This window comes from Pseudonaja textilis, chromosome 2 (genome assembly GCF_049901715.1).
Source record: "Pseudonaja textilis isolate UNSWEBS1 chromosome 2, rPseTex1.2, whole genome shotgun sequence".
NCBI lineage: Eukaryota > Metazoa > Chordata > Lepidosauria > Squamata > Elapidae > Pseudonaja > Pseudonaja textilis.
Window position 1 is genome coordinate 247,172,897 of NC_141991.1, and position 10,051 is coordinate 247,182,947.

A 10,051-nucleotide genomic window follows, 5' to 3' on the forward strand; every position below is an offset into this window, starting at 1 on the left:
CCTGTTGCCGATGTGGAGTTTTCTTCAGCAGATATATTCTCATTGTGCCCAGTGAGAGAAATATCTGCCTCTACCTAGGATCGAACTCACAGCCTCCTGATTGTGAGGCGAGAGCTTCACCTTTAGGTCACTGCACTATTCCACTTATGACTGCAGTAGAACCCAAATTGTCTGTTGCTAAGCAAGACAGTTCTTAAGTGAATTTTGCCACATTTTATGATCTTTCTCGCTGTGGTGATTAAGGGAATCACTACAGTTGTTAAGTTGGTAACACGGTTGTGAATCTGGCCTCCCTGTTGCCTTTGCTCGTCAGAAGGTGGCAAAAATGGATCACATGACCATACTCCAAATACTGAATACTGATTGGTCCACACGGACCGCGACCTGATTGGTCAACTGAACGGCCGTGATTGGCACGCTAAGAATCATCGGCCAAGCCGATCGCGGGAGATTCAAAGCGCTGTCATTAGCCGCCGAGCCGCGAGCAATCTCTATATGAAGGGCTGCCATGGCTCCAAGATCTTGTACAGGTCTGAACACTGAAATAAAGAGCTGAATGTGCACTTTGGTCTCGCGTCTCTGTGGGAACCGATCTACCCGATCTAACACCCGGGATGCTACAAGTGCCATAAATGTGAGTCAATGGCCAAGCGTCTTAATTTTGATCACTGTAACTTCGAGCGATCACTAAACAAATCGTTGTAAGTCAAGGACTCCCTATATACAATCCAGTTAGGGTAAGCAGCAAAATGCCCAAATGAGATGAGGATAAATTAATTCACTCAGTGTGTCAATTAATTGAATGGGGATATTCAAATGGTACATTAATGCTTCTACTCGTGTTGGACCTATGGGGCAACTGTAAATTGCCAAGGGAGTGCAAGAGTCAAGATGGCAGAGTACATTGTGATTTTTTTAAAATCTTTTTTTAAAATAAAACTTTATTAGAGTTTTACAGTTTTAAAAACAAATCATATTTACAATTTTTGCAATACATTGTGACATCGGCTTTTCCATATTCATTTACATGTGTGTGTGTGTGTGTGTGTGTGTGTGTGTTTTCATAGATTTTCACGGGTACAGCTATGCAGGTCTTGGCGTGTTCGGGTCTTTTCCCATGTAAGATTGAGAGTATCTTGGCAACGTTTCGACAAGCCCTGAAGATGGCGAGTGGGACCTCTTACACGGGAAAAGACCCAAACATGCCAAGACCTGCATATATATGTATATGTATATATGTATACACACACACACACACACAACCATATGTACATCAATAACTTTTACATTATGCATTGTCTTTTATTCCTGTTATCTAACCAAACATACCATTTCTCCCAGACAGTATAGTATTCTTTTTCTTTCTTCTCCTGCAATTCCATTGTAAATTTATTCATTTCTGCACAATCCATATTTTTTTTATTAGCATACTATCTGTGGGACTACTCTCTGATTTTCAGTTTTGAGAGCATACATCATTCTACCCGCTGTCAATATATGTTTTATTAGGTATTCAATTTCTTTCTTGTAATCACCTCTAATTATCCCTAATAGGAACATTTCAGGTTTAAGTTCTATTTTTCCCCCCAATTATTTCTTGTGATTTTTTAAAAATCTTTTTGAGGTTGGGAGAATTGAGGGAGGAAAAGAAGAAAAGGAAGAAGTAAATATTTTTTCAAAAGGCAGGAAAGGGCCCAATGTTTTACTTGTTTATAATGGTATTTGTTTGTTTAAATTTTATTTTATTCACAAAATGTTTGCTTTATCTTTGTATTTTTTTTTCTCCAGACTTGTTTTCTCTTTGTAATTTTTTTTGATGTTTGTATTTTAGTTTTATTGAATAAGATAAAAAATAATTAAAAAATATTAAATATATATGCCGTCTATCTCACAGATATGGCTACTCTGAGCAGAAGGTTGCATAGATGTATTGAAATAGAAAGCCAGGTTTTCGAAAGGATTTGTTGAACTATGCAGAGTTTATATCAGCTATAAAGCTTTACTCATCCAGAAATTCAGCCCCTCATTCAAGAAGTAAATGAAACAATGGCAGCTTTAGTCACTCTAAATTAAATTGGCTTTACTGCAGACAAGAAGGAAGACATTTATGCCAACAGGTCCGGTCTATGCTGAAATCAAGACCTCTTTGAAAAAAATCAATCAGAGGCATCTGATAAAAAGGGCGTGCAAATTAAAAAGGGACGAGCTTCAGTTGAAAACATAAACATTTGAAGTGAAAACATCTGTTTAGTTAGCAGTTCTAGCTTAACAACAGCTGCTTCTGACCAGTTACAGCCTTTGCAATATGAGTTAAATATCTATTTTTTAAATAAGCACTGCATAAATTTTGCTGTACATCACCCAGAGAACTTGCTGAGAAATATAGACAGGTAAACAGGCAGGCAGGCAAGCAGACAGATATATAGATTAAGGGAGACACAGAAATATTTAGTTAGATTGATAGAAACATAGAAAGAGAAATAGATAGGATAATAGATGGGACAATAAATAGATTAATTCACTCAGAGAGACAGAATATTGACAAATAGAAAGATAGGATGGTAGAAATAAATAGGATAGACGACGGATGGATGGATGGACAAATTGATGATAGAGATAAAGATGATAGATATAAGTAATAGAGATAGATGATTGATTAATAGATGGATGATAGATAGACAGACAAACAGATTGATGACAGAGGCAACGGTGATATAGATAATATAGATGATAGACAGATGTTAGAATAGATAGATAGACAGACAGACAGATAGAAATAGGTAGGATGATAGAATAATAAATGGATAAACAGAAAGACAGATAGGAGGACATAAAGAAGAGATAGCTAGATAGACAGAAAGACAGAATATTTCCCATAAAACATCCCCCGTATCCAGAGGTGGGATTCAAATTTTTTAACAACTGGTTCTGTGGGCTTAGTTGGTGGGCATGGCTTGGTGGTCATGTGACTGGCTAGGCATGGCCAACTCAATATCACTCACATCGAGGCACGCATCTCCTCGCCTGGCTTCTCATGACTGTGGGGATGCTGCAACAGTCGTCAGTGTGAAAAATGGTCATAAGTCACTTTTTTCAGTGCCATCGTAACTTTGAATGGTCACTCCACACAAGCAAAGTACTAACAAAGAAAGGGGAAAAAACTCCAGAGAAGTTCCAGAGACAGGAAGTCTAGTCCTGCCAGGAATGTAATAAGGGTTAATGGAGAAGCAGTTTCTGTAAGCAACACCAGAATGTTTCCTTCCTGCCTTCCTTACAGGATTAGGCCAGTCATTTCTTCTAACAACCGGTTCTCCGAACTGCTTAGAATGTTGACAACCAGTTCTAGCGAATAGCTGTGAACTGGTAGAATCCCACCCGTGCCCATATCATCATTTTTATGCTGTGGCACAATTGGTGAAACAGAAGCACCTTGGTGTCTTAGTCATTAGGAGCATAGTTCAGCTGCTCAATAAGTTTCTGGTTTCTTGGCTGGGCCATCAGAGTCAGGGCATTTTGCTCCATTAGTAGGCAAAGCAGCAGCTCTCAAGTCTTTCCAGCTTTGCACTCAGGCTGATCCCATGAGTTTGGTTTTAATTTCTCTGAGTGCGAGATTGTTCCCTCCCCTTATTTCTTCTTCTTCTTCTTTATCATCATCATTTAACGGACCCCATAATCCCTTGCGGGGTGGAGTCTGGGCAACTGAATAGAACTAGCAGAGTGTTTTAATGGCCAGATGCCCTTCCTGTCGCCAATGCAGAGTTTTGTTCAGCAGATATATTCTCATTGTGCCCAGACAGAGAAATATCTGCCTCTACCTAGGATCGAACTCACAGCCTCCCGATGGTGAGGAGAGAGCATCACCTCTAAGCCACCGTACCACTCTGCTCCCCTTATTCTTTTTTCCTCTCTGTAAAGTCCTTTCTGCATGCAAAGGTTAGGCTCTACTAATGTAACAATGATATTAGTATACTACGAGTTATAATTTGTTGTTTGTATCTTATGATTTATCTTAATGGTTTATGATCCATGACTTATCACTCTGTTGCACACTGAGAATTTATGCACCGGAGGCAAATTCCTTGTGTGTCCAATCACATTTGGCCAATAAAGAATTTGTAGTATACTTGTTTTGCATACTCTAATACTGCATTCCTATTGGACAGTTAACATTGCTTAACGATTGGTAGATAACTACAGTTTTGGATTGGCCGCCTAAGCGGCGGGAAGTTTAAATAAATGCCATTGGTTGTGAGCCGCAAGCAGCCGCTATAAAAAGGGCTGCCAAGGCTCGACTTCAGTTGAAGTTACTGACTGTTAATAAAGAGCTGAATTCAACTCCGGTCTCGAGTCTGCTTTGTTCTGGCGATAGAACAGAATTCTATTAAAGAAAGGAATTGCTTTATTAATACCTTTCCCATGCTCAGGATTTTACAGTGGTGCAGCCCCCTCTTGTGTTTCAGAAGGGTTAAAGTGGGGCATCTCTGCATTTCAGACAGGAAGAGCTACAACAATGTTTTCCCAGCTTGGCGACTTGAAGATGGTGAACTTCAACTCCCAGAATTCCCCAGCCAGCCGTGCTTCAAGGTTGCCAAGTTGAAAAAAAACACTGAATTATAGCAACTCCCTTTTTAAGAATGGGACAAAAGAAGAAATCCTTGGTGACCCCACTGAGGAGACTGGGTATATCAGGAGCCTGGTTAATGCCAATAGTGGCATGATGATCGTTTAGACATTGCGGGGACAGGTTGGTCTAGTGCAGTGTTTCCCAACTGTGGAAGATAGATGGACTTCAACTCCCAGAATTCCCCAGCCAGAATGGCTGCCTGAGGAATTCTGGGAGTTGAAGTCCACAAGTCTTAAAGTTGCTAACGTTGGGAAACACTGGTCTAGTGGTTAAGGCAGCAGGCTAGAAGTCAGGAGACTGTGAGTTCTAGGCCTGCCTTGGTGTGAAAGGCAGCTGGGTGACTTTGGGCCAATCACTAGGTCTAGGAGATGGTGAGTTCTAGTCCTGCCTTAGGCATGAAAGGCAGCTGGGTGACTTTAGGCCAATCACTAGGAGACAGTGAATTCTAGTCCTGCCTTGGTGTGAAAGCTAGCTACGTGACTTTGTGCCAATCACTAGGTCTAGGAGATGGTGAGTTCTAGTCCTGCCTTAGGCATGAAAGGCAGCTGGGTGACTTTGGGCCAATCACTAGGAGGCGGTGAGTTCTAGTCCCGCCTTAGGCACAAAAGCCAGCTGGGTGACTTGGGCCAATTACCAGAAGATGGTGAGTTCTAGTCCTGCCTTAGGCCTGAAGGCTGGCTATGTGACTTTGGGCCGGTCCCTCTCTCTCTCACAGCCCAACTCACCTCACAGGATTGTTATTGTGGGGAAAAATAGGAGGAACTACTAGGAATGTTCACTGCCCTGAGTTACAAATAAATAATTTTATCCCAACTTTATTACTAATAAAATAATAAAGGTGGGATTTTAAAAAAATCTAATAAATAAAAAATAAGATGTTGGAACATTATCATAGGTAACTTCACATTTAATTTACATCTAAATAAATAAGTAAATTATAATGTGTTGTGTTGGAACATTATGGTATATAATTTCTGATTTAGAAATATACTCAGCCAGTCTAATCTCTCTATCAATACTCAGTTCAGCTATAAAAAAATACATATTAAACACCCTTAGACTTCAAAAATAGGTAGCTGGGAAAATACGAGGGAAGCAGAGAGAGAGAGAGACAAAAACAATAGGTAAAGATTTACATTTATTTCTTTCTCAATAGATTGATTTTCCAAAGCCCCTAGAAAATATACTGTGGGAAAATATCATACATATTCCCATCATACATTTTATCCATATATATTTTTCTCCTAGACATTAAAAATAGCACGTTGGCAATCCATCTATACCCAAAGATGGATGGCATGTTGACTGACATGGAATTTAATCCCCGGATCCTTGCTGGCTCTTGTTTACTGTGTTTTCTACTTCTGAACCAATCAATAAACAGGCTGGTGTAACCTACTATGAAAAGATGTTCTTTGGGTGTTATTCCAGAGTTTAGTTTAAGGAAAAGAATGACTAGGGTGACACTGATAGCAGTGTTCCAATAACTGAGGGGCTGCTACACACAGAAGATGGGGTCAATCTATTCTCCAAAACCCTTGAAGGCAGGACAAGAAGCAATGGATGGAAACTAATCAAGGAGAGAAGCAACCTACAGTTAAGGAGAAATTTCTGGACAGTTGGAACAATCAATCAGCGAAACGACTTGCCTCCAGAAGTTGTAGATGCTCCATCACTGGAGGTTTTAAAGAAGAGATGGGATAGCTATTTGTCTGAAATGGTATAGGGCCGTGATGGCGAACCTATGGCATGCATGCCACAGGTGGTATGCAGAGCCATTTGTGCTGGCACACAAGTTGCAGGCAAACTTACCTCACTGCACATGCCTGCACCTCACAGCTGATTTTCGGCTGGTTTGAGGCCTTTTTCGACTTCCCAGAGGCTTGAAAAAAGCCTCTGCAGGTTTTGCAGGCCGAATAACAGGCCCGTTTCATCACTTCCTGTAAACACCGGAAGTGATGAAACGGGCCTATTATTTGTCCTGCAAAGCCTGCAGAGGCTTTTTTCAAGCCTCTGGTCGGCTGTAAAAGGCCTCAAACATGCTGAAAATCAGCTGTGAGGTGCAGTGCAGGTAAGAGGGCGGTTGCACGCATATGTACAGGGGGCGGGGGGGCACGCATTGCCTTCTGGGTGCTGGCACAAGTGCGTGAGTGCAAGCGCACGCTCAATTTTTGGCACAGGAGCCCAAAAAGGTTAGCCATCACTGGTATAGGACTTCCTCTCTGAGCAGGGGGCTGGACTAGAAGACCTCCAAGGTCCCTTCCAACTCTGTTATTCTGTTATTTTGTTCTGTAGAAAAAGGAACTAAATTCTTCAGTAGTTACAACTAACATGGAATCACATAAGTGTTTGCGTTTTTGGAATTATAATTCCTCTTTTTTTCCATGTCTCCCCAATTTTAATTCTGCAGAAAATGTTATTCTGTTATAGGTACCATCCCTTTACACAATAACTTATCATCTGCACACAGTATTAAAATTATTTTGATTTCATTCCAGGCTGTTAACTGATTTTTGACATAATCTACAGCCGATGGGATTTTTTTTAAGGCTTCTAGATCTTCTTGATGGGAAACAGATGTCCACTTTCACCCCTTTGCTGAGTGACAGTTCAAGCTGAGTAAATAATTAGCACAGTATTTTTCAACCTTGTCAACTTTAAGACAAGTGGACTTCAATTCCCAGAATTCTGTAGAATCCTGGGAGTTGAAGTCCACCCATCTTAAAGTTATTAGGGTTGAGACACAATGAATTGGCAACGCATTCTCGTATCAGATGAATTGAGTATCTTCTTACCTGTGTTGCACATGTACAATTTCTTACCTCATTTCTTAATATAATAATTCAAAGTCTGACAACCGTCTTTAAACACATACAGGAGCACCAAATGAAGCATCCTTCAGAATTATCTGAGTATATTTTCCCACTAGGCCAGGTGTGATTAATGCCTCTGTAGAGGTTTGACAACATAAAGTATCTTACACTTAGTATTTCCTCTCTGATGGGGGAAAAATGGTGTTCTATGGCCTACAGCAAGTCTCGAATAATTTAGATTCGGTTTTATGGAACATGTTTCATCAGGACCTAACTAGATCTTCCTTCATGGCATAGAAGTTGCTAGGCTAGGTTTTAAGCTATAGTCTTCTGAATGCAGGGGTTGGGTACAGTGGTGGGATTCAAATTTTTTAACAACTGATTCTGTGGGTGTGGCTTAATTGGTGGACATGGCTTAGTGGTCATGTGACTGGCTGGGCGTAGCCAACTCAACATCACTCACATCGAGGCATGCATCTCCTCGCATGGCCTCTTGTGACTGTGGGGATGCTTCAACAGTTGTAAGTGTGAAAAGGGGTCATAAATCACTTTTTCAGTGCCATTGTAACTTTGAATTGTCATTCCATACAAACAAAGTACCAGCAAAGGAGGGGGGAAAAAACTCCAGAGATGTTTCTGAGACAGGAAGTCTAGTCCTGCCAAGAATGTAATAAGGATTAACAGAGAGGCAGTTTCTGTAAGCAACACCAGAATGTTTCCTTCCTGCCTTCCTTACAGGATTAGGCCAGTAATTTCTTCTAACAACCGGTTCTCCAAACTGCTTAGAATGTTAACAACCAGTTCTAGTGAATAGGTCCAAACTGGTAGAATCCTGCTCCTGGGTGAATGGCATCTCCCAGAGGGAGAAGTATAATTCGGTCAAAAAAGTCAAAATGGCTACCACAAAAGTGAGATTGTACTTCTGCCTGTTTTTTGGGGGGGTGGGGATGGCATTGTACGAGATGTTACAATGATGTCACGGTGCAAAAAAGAAGGTAACGGGTTGCAGTGCAAATCGCAATAGCACTTAGACTTATATACCGCTTCCTGCTGTCTAAGCAGTTTACAGAGTCAGTCTATTGCCTCCAATAATTTGGGTCCTCATTTTACCCACTGATGGGCCATCTGCTAAAATAAAACCAGGTCATGGCACACACTTCAAAGCAAATCAGGAAGCCTGTAATTGTGGAGTCTGCCTGGCAAGAACAAAGAATGCTTATCCATGGGAGATACGCATGTGTAAATCTTGTAACAATCCTGGCTAATTGGAAAGCTGATAAAAGTAATATGAGTCAGCCAACTTGCATACCTCAGCTAAAAGTTAGAAATAGAGAATGACCTGCAGCAAATCCAATGTATATTAGATAACTCCTAGGGATTTAATTAGCCAAGACCTAGGAATAGGGACAGTTAGAGACCAATAGATCAGACTGTAAAATTATTACTAAAATGTTTATTAGATTATGTTTCTTATTATTTTGCCTTGTCCCGTCTTTTCCTTTAGTGAAAATGTATAAAGTTTAATCCTTGGTTCTTGGCATTTTGTCCAGGAGCCCTTTTCCTTGGAGTATTCCAATAAAAAGCAGTCAGAAAACCTGCACCTCATGTCTGGTGTCTATCATTGGCACCAGGCTCAGACCCTAATTGGGGACAACACCACCTCAGAAGGATGGAAGGCTGAGTCAACTTTGAGCCTGGTGAGATTTGATCTGCCAAATTGCAGGCAGCCGGCAGTCAGCAGAAGTAGCCTGCAGTATTGCATTCTAACTACTGAGCCACCAAGGCTCTTATAAAATAGGACTGTCACTTCGGTCATGAGGTTGGAGGTACCATCTTGACTTTTCTGACTTAGTTTCCCTCAGCAAGCAATATTTTCCCTCTGCTGTATACTTAAGGCATTTCCTTAAATACATACCCAGCTCGAGACCATAATAAGCTTGCCCTCCCCTTAGCAATGACTTTTAATAAAATAGTGTTTTCTCATTTATTATAATCTTGTCAAATGTCAGCCTGAAGGTAGGTAAATGTGTATGTCAATCCTCATTACCTTGGCTGACTGACTGGAATTGGGAACAGAAGTAACATAGACAAGACAGGGCCAGGCATCGCACAGCAAATTTGATGCCAGAGTTGTTGTTGTTTTTTTCCTAAATAAAAGTTGGGTGGAAATTCAGCCGTAGGGAAGGAGTGTATTAGCTTAGGGAATATCTCTGAATTTCTCTCTTCCTTTGAAATAATTTTGGAAATGATTTCCCCCCCCCCATCAAACTGAATGAGAAGAAATGGGAAAATCACAAGGTATAATTTCCTTGCTTGGCCCAGACCTTGGGCATCCCTCTGTCCCTTGTTTTAACGGTTGTTAGAAAGATTGGACACCGAAAAGGGGCTGCAGATAAAAATAAGGAAAAATAAATCTGCTTGTCAATATTATGGAATTTGCTTCTCTTTCTATCCCTTTCAGCAAATTATATATTGTTGGGGAGAGAGGGGAAGAAAGAGAGAGAGGGAGAGGGAAGGAGAGAGAGAGAGGGAAGGAGAGGGGGAGAAAGAGAGATTGAGATAGGTAGGAAGAGAGAGAGAGAAAGAGAGAGAATTTTCCCACTCTGGGATGTCT